This window comes from Euphorbia lathyris, chromosome 7, assembly GCF_963576675.1.
Source record: "Euphorbia lathyris chromosome 7, ddEupLath1.1, whole genome shotgun sequence".
Classification (NCBI taxonomy): Eukaryota; Viridiplantae; Streptophyta; class Magnoliopsida; order Malpighiales; family Euphorbiaceae; genus Euphorbia; species Euphorbia lathyris.
The window spans coordinates 86,263,214-86,274,025 of NC_088916.1; the positions used below are offsets into that span (position 1 = coordinate 86,263,214).

Consider the following 10,812-nt stretch of genomic DNA (forward strand, 5'->3'; position numbering starts at 1 on the left):
AATTCTATATTTATATTTTCGGGTAAGCTCATTGTTGGAGCGACCAAATTATGGTCCATAATTTTTGAGTTGTGCATTTTGTAATTTAAGATGGAATTGGTCCGGTTCTTTTTAATTGCTTAATTTTCTTTGATCATTGGGATAATTCAAATTTTCTAATGTAAATTGGACTCAATTCATCTCTTTCTAAGAAAAATTGTTTTGCACGGATGTTTATAAATCGATAATCAGATAATTTCAAGTGAATTTTGTTTTACTTGGTATATAAGTGAGTCACACAAATTAGTTTTGACAAGTTAAATCTGTTGTTGTCAAAACCTAACGGCGTTGATCTGAACCACCTATGGATGGTAATATTGCCTTTGGGTTTAATGAACAGTTCTTTTCCGTTTGCAACTAACAGGGGCTTAGACCATCTCCAACACATTTCATCAAATTTACTGCATCAAACCATGTTTCATCATTTTCTCTCTCTGTTTCGATGTTGCTACAATATTTTTACTCCAACCCATTTCATCATTATTAGAGTTAAATGATTTTGTATGGCTTGATTATTTGTGTTAAATGATTTTTCATTTCTGGTTTTTATGTATATAAAATAAATGAAAAAGAAAATAAATAATATTATTTTATTAAATGATGCTCCGTCAAAAAATTTGATGGATCATCAAATTTGATGATAAATGACCGTATTTTGATGCATACGGTTTGATGCTGGGTTGGAGATGGTCTTAGAGCTGCTATGAAGCACTAATATGGTTTGATGCGTACACGTATCCGATACTCCGGGTGCGGGAATTCGGTGGGATACATACGGGACACCCCTAGGAAGTATCCTTTTTTTCTTTTTTTTGGGTAAATAATTTATTAGTCCTCTAGTTTTTACCTAACACACTCTTTAGTCCCTCTATTTTGAAAATCACATTTTAAGGTCTCTATCTTTTACCAATATTAACCTTGTGGTCCTTTTATCTATTTTTTTAGATTTTTAACCGAACATATCTTAGCTTTTAGGGCAACCACGGTACAATACAAGTTGACCATGTTACTACGATTACAAGTCTAAACAAATTAGACAAAAGGATCAAAGGGTTAATATTGGCCAAAGTTAGGGACCTTATAAAATGTTTTTCAAAATACGGGGACTAAACAGTGTGTTAGGTAAAAACTAAGGACTAATAAATTATTTACCCTTTTTTAATGAGGGGATACGCGGGGACACTTCGGGGATACTTTAAGGGTTTTTTTTAAAAAACTTCGAAAGTATAAGGGTTTTTTTTAAAACCCATAAAATATAAGAATTAAAATGATATAATCACAGGATTACTAGTATATACAGACACGAAATCATTGAACCCTAGACTAAAATTCAAAATCTCTCCTCTGCGATGCATTGAACCCTAACAAAATTGAAATTCCTAAATCTTTTCCCTCATCTGGTTTTCAGTGGTTCTGTGCAATCAGTTGTCTTCCTCGATTACTTTGCTGAACTCGATCCCTCTCATCTGGTCGATCTGCTTTGATCGAGTTTTTCCTCTCATCTGGTGGATCTGCTATGAATTAATTACTTATTAGTTACTTGAGAGTATTATTTGTGTTTGTATAATGACTTTATGAATATGATTTGTGATTTATATATTTATGTATCTTTTGAATTTTCATTATAAATGATATATATTATTAATTATATATAAAATTTGTAGTATCCCCACCTTACACTGTATGCCTACCGGTATTGGTGCTTCATAGTAGAACTGTAATTCTGGTGAAAGTTGTATGCTCTTGGCTTGGAAAATGATTTTTCATTGTGATTGTTGTTTGAAAATCACGAAGTTTCTTTGAATTATTGCTTAAATGAGAATGATAAAGTTGAAGGCTGGTGATTAGTGTGGCTGGATTCTGTTTCCCTTTTTCGCTATTTGTTTTTTCCTGCTTCATTTTACTTCACTCAGTGAACTATATTTTGTTTTCCATAGCCCTAACATGAATCCAGGTTTTAAATCATTCACAGTGTTGAAGGCATCAAAAGATGGAATTTACAGCTTGAAATGTAAAAACTTCAAATATGGAGTAGAAGCCATGTATATGCTTGCATAGTTGTTAAGAAAGAAATTATATTGCCAGCCCTTGTTTCTGAATGGCAGAGAACTTTTAAACTTTGGAGCTAATTTTGATGACTTCATCTTCCAATAATTAGGATATTATTTGGGAGCATAAGCTTTGAAGGCTTTTAATTTGTTCACTATATGCAGTGAGACCATAAAGAAATTATGTCTGAGGCTTCATATGTTTTAGACTTTTATATATCATCTTTAGATTTCAGAAGATTACTATGACTATTTCCATTATTAGTAAATATGGTTTTTGATTGTCGGCTTTTTATTGTTTCTTGAGGTGCACTATGATGCATACAAATGTGCCTTGCTTTACCTATTTGTGTAAGGAACATAGTGTCTTGTTGCTCTTTGAGATGATATGTTCATAGTTGCAAATGTTAAGTCAATCCTTTTGTTTTAGCTGTAATTCTTACATAGAGTGTTTGGGCAGGATTTGTCTGCTCTGATGGAAGAAGAAGCTAGTATTATCCCAAGTAATGAAATGCAAAATGGTGGTTCTATGCAAGCTCAATCCGTCATATACAATTCTAAGGTTTTCAGTTTGCATAGCATCTTTACATTTTGTTGTGATGTGGGTGTAAATCAAAAGCAATTCTTCTGATATTTATATTTTATTTTTATGGAGTTGACATTTGTAAAAAAAAAGCCAAAATTTCACATTGAAATTTGTATTTTTTTAGACATCCTTTAAGTTACTGGAGCTTATTTACAATGTAAAGTAGGTCAAAGAACTAATTGTTAAATTTTAACCTTTGTAGAAATTTCAAGATGATCTACACGCAGCAGGAATCAAAATCAAGCAGCATGAGGATAACCTGAAAATTTTGAAAAGTCAACAAAACAAATTAGAAGACTCAATACTTGATCTGCAAGGTATGCTAAGTTTTATTTTTTGTGCCTCTTGTAGAGGATTGGTTATTTTTGAAGATTACTCAACTAAGAAGTATTTGCATGTGCAGTTCACTTGGATACAAGCACATCTAGGAACAAATTTATGTTGTGTAGTGTAATGGTTTTTAATTTAAGCATGGTAGCTACCTAACAAATTGAACTGAGTCACCTGTTTTTAATTGTTGACCATTAATTCTTGGTTCTCCAGGTGCTTTAAGTACTGTGGTGGCAATGTTTAGATCTGTCATTGGTATACACTGTCTCCTTCAATGTTTTAGTTAATTTAATTAGACAAGATATTTCAGTAAAGTTTTTGCTGATATAAACCAAAAATGATGTTGTTAGGAAACTGTTGTAGCTAGTCCAAATCAGAGTAAATTTATTTAGAAATTGTTATTTTCAGAATTATCATTTATTTAGGAAGTCTTAGTATTAGTAGAAATAGGAGTTTATTTTCAGAACTATTATTTAGGAAGTTCTAATTCTAATAGGATAGTAGTTTATTTTTAGATTTTTTATGTAGGAAGTGTTAAATCTAATAGAATAGGAATCCTAGTTTAAGTCTGCCTTTTGTACTATTATAGAAAAGAATCATTTATCATTGGTAAAGTACTATTTGAAAAACAAATTCAGAGGTCAGGAGTTCTTATCATAGAGATCCGGGTTTCTCTCGAACGAGCTGCATTAATTAATTCTCATCATACTAGCTCGAAAGAAAAAGAAGTAAGATTCACTTCCTGATTTCAAGGTTCAAGGACCCGTAATTTGATCCAAAACTCAGGAGCTTATAACAAAGTGGTATTAGAGCAAGTTATGAGTGAATCAAGTAATTTGGAAGAACAGTTTGAAGCCTTTTTGAGCTTCATACTGCAAAGACAGGCCAAAGGTGGAGGCCATGGTACTCCAACTAGAAACCATTGAGGAGAGTCGCAATCTAGCACAACAAGGAAGGAGACAGGGGGTGGACAGTAGAGTACGACGGCAGGAGGAGGTCTGCTTCCAAAATTCTCGAAACTGGATTTCCTAAGTTTGATGGGTCGTATGATCCCTTGAGCTGGTTGGTTGCATATGTATGAGCATTTTTGTAAGCATTAACACACTGTTGAAAGGCACAGTAGTGGTCAAATAGAGTTGCATAAATCTGCTGAATTACCAAGGCTATATGAAAAAAGAGAAATTATCAAGATGGGACTGCTGGCCAGCAGTGGAAGGACCGTTTAAAGAAATGAAAGACTAAGGGGATTTGTTATAATGATGACTAATCGTATACATGAGGACATCAGTATAAACGATATCACTGGCTGGAAGGACTGGAGGAACCTTTACTAGAACCAGATGATGAAGATCCTATCACCAACCGATGCTTTGGTGAAGTAGCTCTCGTTATCATCTTTGTGCATGAGATCACACTCATTTTTGTAGGGGAAGGCAATGTTAAAACTGTTGTAGCTAGTCTATATCATAATAAATCATTATTTTGATTAGGTTTAGGACTTACTAGTTTCATAATTGTTATTTATTTAGGAAGTCTTAGTCCTTGAGGAGTAGGAATTTATTATCAGAATTGTTATTTTGGAAGTTTTAATTCTAATAGGGGTATGGTTTTATTTTCAGAATTTTTATTTAGGAAGTTTGAATTATAATATGAGCAGGAGTTCTAGTTCAAGTCTGCCTTTTGTACTCTTATAAGTTATAACAGGGAAGTGTTTATCATTAATAAAGTAAGCATCATTTGAAAAACAAATTCAGAGGTCATGAAATTAATTCTCATCATAGGTAAGCTAGGTCGAAAAAGAAAATAAAATTTACTTCTTGATTTCATAGTCAAGGACCCATAACTCAATCCAAAGCTCAGAACTTATAGTGTGAGCAGTTTTTTTATCTCAACTTCTAGTCAGTGTTTCCGAATGGAAGGATTTACTTTTAGATGCTAGAATTGTTTGGAGATTTTATCTGTATAATCATTTGTGATGCATAATATCTCTTTTCCATTTTCATTTTTTGCTACTGACAAGTTTCCTTTCAGTTATTCTTGGTAATTATCACTCTGCAAGACCTCCTAGTGGTAAAAGTGAAAGCCATTCCTCCAATCAGAGTGAGGCAGAAACAGTAAAACAGATTATGCAGCATGAAACTTCTGCTGCAGGCATTATGTGTCAGCTGACAACGCGCCATGGTACTCATGCACCTCAACTCGCATTCACTAAGGATGTGCTTGGTATTGTTGCTACTCTGGGCAAGGTGGATGATGATAATCTTAGCAGGTTAGTTTGAAGTTGCATGTTATCTGCTATTGATATTTACTATCTATCTAACATGTAGATTCTTCCTCTTCTATGAAATAAGTCTTATGATTAGTTTCCTTGCTAATATATAATGTAGTCAGTTAATTTATATACTCCACAATTCCAAGAGCTCTTATTATTTTCAATTAGTGAAATGACTCCGTACTTACTGCCACACTGATCTTTGCTTTTAAGAGCTGCATGATAATGCAGTTGTTGTTAGTTATCTGCACTATTTTTAATCTACTTTTACTTATTCTTTCTTAATTGCAGGCTTCTTTCGGAGTACTTAGGAGTAGAGATAATGCTAGGAATTGTTTGCAAGACTTACGAAGGTGTTAAAGCTCTTGAAACTTATGACACGGAAGGCCATTTAATAGTGATTCTGGAATTCGAGGCTTTGGTACTACTATCGGACGGACTCTGGATGGTCGATTTCTTGTCATTTGTCTCGAAAATTTAAGGCATGTATCTCTTTCTTTTCTTTATTGCTGTTTGGAATTCAGCTCTTGAATTACAAACTTTTTTTCCCTTGTAAACCTTACTGTGGTGAATTTGTGGATGATGACCCTCAAAGAAGGCTTGATCTTCTAAAGCCAAAATTGCCTAATGGCGAGTGCCCACCTGGATTTATTGGTTTCGCTATTAACGTGATCCATGTGGATTACATGAATTTGTTGTATGTATCTGATATCTATGGCCTCAGAGAGACTCTATTTTACAGCCTCTTTTCTCGCCTGCAAGTTTACAAAAGTAAGGAGGAGATGCTACTTGCTCTTCCACTTATAAGTGATGGAGCAATTTCACTAGATGGAGGGATTATTAAGCCTAATGGTTTCTTTTCCTTGGGGAATCGGTAAGTATTTTAATTTCATTATTGACATGAAATTGTCTTCCAATCGGATCCAACGGTGAATTTCATTGGTTTACAGCATCTCCTTTTGTGGTATTTCGGAATTTGCTTTCTGCATGTAGGTAGTTTAAATGCACTAAGAAACAAATGTCTTTCTGAATCGTGATAGATTGTAGAATTTTGTATGTGCTATAATTCGATTATAATAGGCCACCTATAGGGTTCATAGCATTAGCCTCTGACCTTCCAAATTCAACTCATGATATTTGGTGCATGGATTTTTCTTCCCCCAATTTTTGTACAACTATCATACAAAAGAAAAGAAATACGTATTTTCTCTAGAATGGTCTATTCAAAGGGTGAGCCTTGGCGCAACGGTAAACATTGTTGTTGTTGTGTGACCGAGAGGTCACGGGTTCAAGTCTTAGGAGCCACCTCTTGCCAAAAAAAATTGGCAGGGGAAGGCTTGCCCCCAGTAGACCCTTGTGATGGGATCCCTCTCCGGACCCTTGCTTAGCGGGGACGCCTAGTGCACCGGACCGCCCTTTATGTTTCATGCGAAGCATCTGGCTACTAAATAACATATTTTGGCATACCCTATGTTTAGAGTTACATGTGTGTGTGTGAGCGCGTGTTGTGTGTGTATTTCTCATTTGGTATCTCTTCTTTCTGGATTTTTTTTTGTTCGGCAGGAATGATGTTGATGTAAGATTTCCAAAAACTTCCATGTCAGCAAATCCACCTGATAGCTACATGGAAACTGAGAATCAACTCAAACAGAAGACATGGGAAAAAGAGAAGTTGACAGAGGATTTAAAGCGAGAGAAAATGTTGTTGAATTCTGCAAGATTCAATTTTGAGAGAAAGAATGAAGAGTTTGTTAAGTTTCTCTCACAAACCTCTGCAAACAAAACTCAGGTATTGCACTGAACACATCTTAATTGAGTTGGATTGGAGTTGTATTTTGCAGATTTCAACAGCATTTGCTCTCCCTTCAGATGCAGGGAGGATAAGATAGGTTCAACCCTAGATGATATTAGAAGGGGGAATCAAATCCTTATCAGGATAGCAACTCGGAAAAGTCTTCTATTCCGTTATCGTTTTTGAATGGGCTAAGAATTTCTTTTCGTGAAAAGGGCAGCTTATTCAGTTACCAGGAGCAATTGGTTTTGTGAAGTCAATGGTTTGAAACAATCTTCGTATTAGGAGTAGCAAATCTGCCATTTTTTTTCCTTTTAGTTTTTAAACATTAGGAGTAGCAGTGGGTAAATTTAGTAACTTCTGGACTCTTAACATCTTCATAATCAATGTTTTTAACTGACTTTTTGTATTGACTAAGTTGGAGTTGTTTAAAAATGTTCAGCACTTCAAGTAGGAGCAACTTTTACAAGTTCTTTCATAAACCCTGAAGTTTTTGCATGATGTGAAATTATTATGGGTTTTTCTTTTTGCATACTTTTTGATTAATTTGGATAAATAATTTACTAGTTTCTATGTTCTTATATATTAAGCTAGTATGTTTTTGGAAATAATTGTCTAATCATTAAGTTTTTGTTTCTATCGATTCTTTAAAATTAATAGTCAAAATTGATTAAACTAATTTTAAGTGACAACTCTTTATCCTATTGTATAAAAATAAAATATCTATGTTTTTATTTTCGAACATAGTCATAATTTATAGGGATAAGGTACCAAAATAAGCCTGAGATTTTTGGGGAAGTACCAATTTAGGCTCAACTTTTAAAATAGTACCAATATATATAGGCTTAACGCTTACAACATAATATCAATTTAGACTTAACGTTTATAATATAGCATCAATTTAGGCCTCACGTACAAAATAGCACCAATATAGACTTAACGTTTACAAAATAATACGAATTTAAACTTAACGTTTACCAAATATATACAATTTAAGCTAAACATCATAATTAAATTAATCATATTATATTCTTTCCCTATTTTTTTTTTTTGGTAGGAAAAGGAAAGGAAAACAAACGAACAAAAAGCCTAACCCGGGATCAGTCTAGGAAGGCTGACCCCAACCCTATCCTCAAGAAGAGTAGACAAAAGAAAAGAGGGAGGAATAGAAAGGGTAGTAACACCTAACATCCCCCCATGCCCAGCAGCTGCCAAGCGATCCGCCACGCGGTTTTGCTCCCTATAAATATGGGAGAAACTAAGAGCCTCAAAGGCAGGACGAAGCCTCAAAATAGCCTTGATCAGATTCTGGCTATTAAGATAAAAAGTCTGGCTATCAGAAATCCTGTTGATTGCCTCCAAATTGTCAGACTCCACTGAAAGCCTCTTAACACCCATGCGAATGGCAAGTTTAATACCTGAAAGAATACCCCAGAGCTCCGCAGAAAAGGACGAGCCCATCCCCAAATTATGGGTAAACCCAGCCAGCCAAGCGCCACCAGCATCTCGAAGAACACCTCCGGCAGCAATTCTGCCATTGCTAAGGCAGGAGCCATCCTATTCAGCTTCACAACCCCTTCTCTAGGCTTCCTCCAACCAACTAAATGGACCACTTTATCCGGGGAAGGTCTCGCAAGGGGCTCCCCTTCAAAGCTCTTTATAATAACAGAGAGCTTTTTCGAGAAGAAGTCAAGTAAGTCAGGGATACGGATAGTCTTCTCAGCAAATAACTCTTCATTCCTCCATTTCCAAATTTGGTGACAGATAATAGCGAAGAGAATGTCACCGTGCTCCATGTTGGCCAATAACTTCCCATTGGCACCATCAGAGAACCAGTCAGCTACAGAATAAGCCATAAAAGAAGGAAGGATGTGGTGAGGGAGAATCCCTTCCCAAATCTTTTTACTATTAGGGCAATCCCTCAGAGCATGGCACAAGGTTTCCACATGACCTCTACACCTACTACAGGCTCCTGACTCAGCCAAGTGCCTTCTGTGCCTGTCCACATTAGTGAGCGGCCTGTCCTTGACTCCCAGCCACAGGAAACTTCTAATGCGATAAGGGATTTTAAGGGCCCAAATGGTTTTCAAATCTCCAAGGGAGGATCAGCCCTATTAGGGGAAAAAGCTTCATAGGCCGATTTACAAGAATAAATGTCATTATTAGTCAAGGCCCAGCAGTGTCTGTCTTTATCCTCCTCTTGATTGCTAATCTTAACTCCTCTAATCTTAAGGAGGATCTCCAGGCTAAGGAATGATTCGAACTTAGACCAGATCTAGTCTCCCTCTGAGTCCACCACATCAGCGATCTTCCAGGAACGGATATCATTAGGCGGAGGGGAGCTACACTCTTCAATCAGCGGTTTATCACCAATCCAGGTGTCATCCCAGAAACTAATGGATTTACCATTACCCACCTCCAGGCCAATCCCCGTACAAAACTCAGCAAATACTGCGCTAAGCCCTTTCCAGAGGAAGGAGCAGCTAACAACCCTCTCCTTCGGGCCACCAAAAATTCTATCTTTCCGATACTTGCCGCACAGAAGACGAACCCAAAGAGAGGAGGGGCATTGCCATATTCTCCAAAGAAGCTTCATTAAAAGGACTTTGTTGTTGTCCTTAGCTTGCCTTATACCCAGACCCCCCCTGCTTTTAGGCTGGCAAGCTTCCTTCCAAGGGACCAGGTGAACCTTCCTCCCCTCACCAGACTCTCCCCAAAGGAAACGCCGATGAATCTTATCAAGATCGTTAAGGACCGGATCAGGGAGTTTACAGGCTTGCATGATGTGATTTGGAGCTGCGCAGTTGACAGATTGGATTAAGGTAAGGCAACTTGCAAGGGAAAGAGAACTAGCTTTCCAGCTAGCACACAAACCATTAGTTTTATCCAGAATGTCTTTAAAGGAGGCTTTGGAGACTCTGTCACTGTGAAGAGGGACCCCAAGATACTTCCCCAACGATTGAGTTGGGGGGATGCCAGAGAGCTCACTAAGGCTTCTGCACAAGCCGTTGTCCATGTTCTTTGAACAAAGCATACGGGACTTTTGGATGTTAATCTTCTGGCCAGAAGCATCATAAAAGCAATTAAGGATATCCATCACCACCTTAATTTGCTCCACATTACCCTCCACGAAAAGCATCACATCATCAGCAAAGAACAAATGGGTAATAGGGGGGCAATGTCTACTGATGGAAACAGGGTGGAGAGTCCTCTTGCTCACTGCCTCTTGGATCAGGTGAGACAGTCTTTCCATTGCAATAACAAAAAGGAAGGGGCTCATAGGATCCCCTTGACGAATACCCCTGGAGGGAGAGAACTCATCAGACATGTCCCCATTAATCATAACCTGGAACACATGAGAGGAGATGCATTTCTCAAGCAGATTCCTCCAGTTTTTCGGGATACCAGCTTTGGCTACACTATCCAGAAGAAAGCTCCAGTTAAGTCTATCATAGGCTTTCTCCAGATCCAGTTTAAGAGCCACAATCCCTTTCTTTCCTTTTTTAATTTTCATGGAATGGATAACCTCCTGGGCAATAACAACGTTATCCATCATTTGTCTACTAGGAACAAAGCTCCCTTGATTCTGGCTAATAATATCCGGCAGGATCTTCCGGATTCTATTAGCCACAATCTTGGTGATAGCTTTGTACAAAACATTACAGAGGCTGATAGGTCTCATCTGAAGAAAGGAAGAGGGTTTATCAACCTTAGGAATCAGAACAAGGAGGGTCTTATTAACCAA

General features: G+C 36.9%; 1 long non-coding RNA gene and 1 pseudogene across 1 annotated transcript; both read left to right on the top strand.

Moving 5' to 3' along the window:
• Positions 1–1,362: 1,362 nt before the first annotated feature.
• Positions 1,363–6,272, top strand: LOC136200518 (protein DEFECTIVE IN MERISTEM SILENCING 3-like; annotated as a pseudogene).
• A 578-nt stretch (positions 6,273–6,850) lies between these two features.
• LOC136201142 (uncharacterized) lies at positions 6,851–7,520 on the top strand. Its single transcript, XR_010673699.1, has 2 exons — positions 6,851–7,064; positions 7,145–7,520. It is a non-coding gene; the product is annotated as an uncharacterized lncRNA (long non-coding RNA).
• Positions 7,521–10,812: the final 3,292 nt, after the last annotated feature.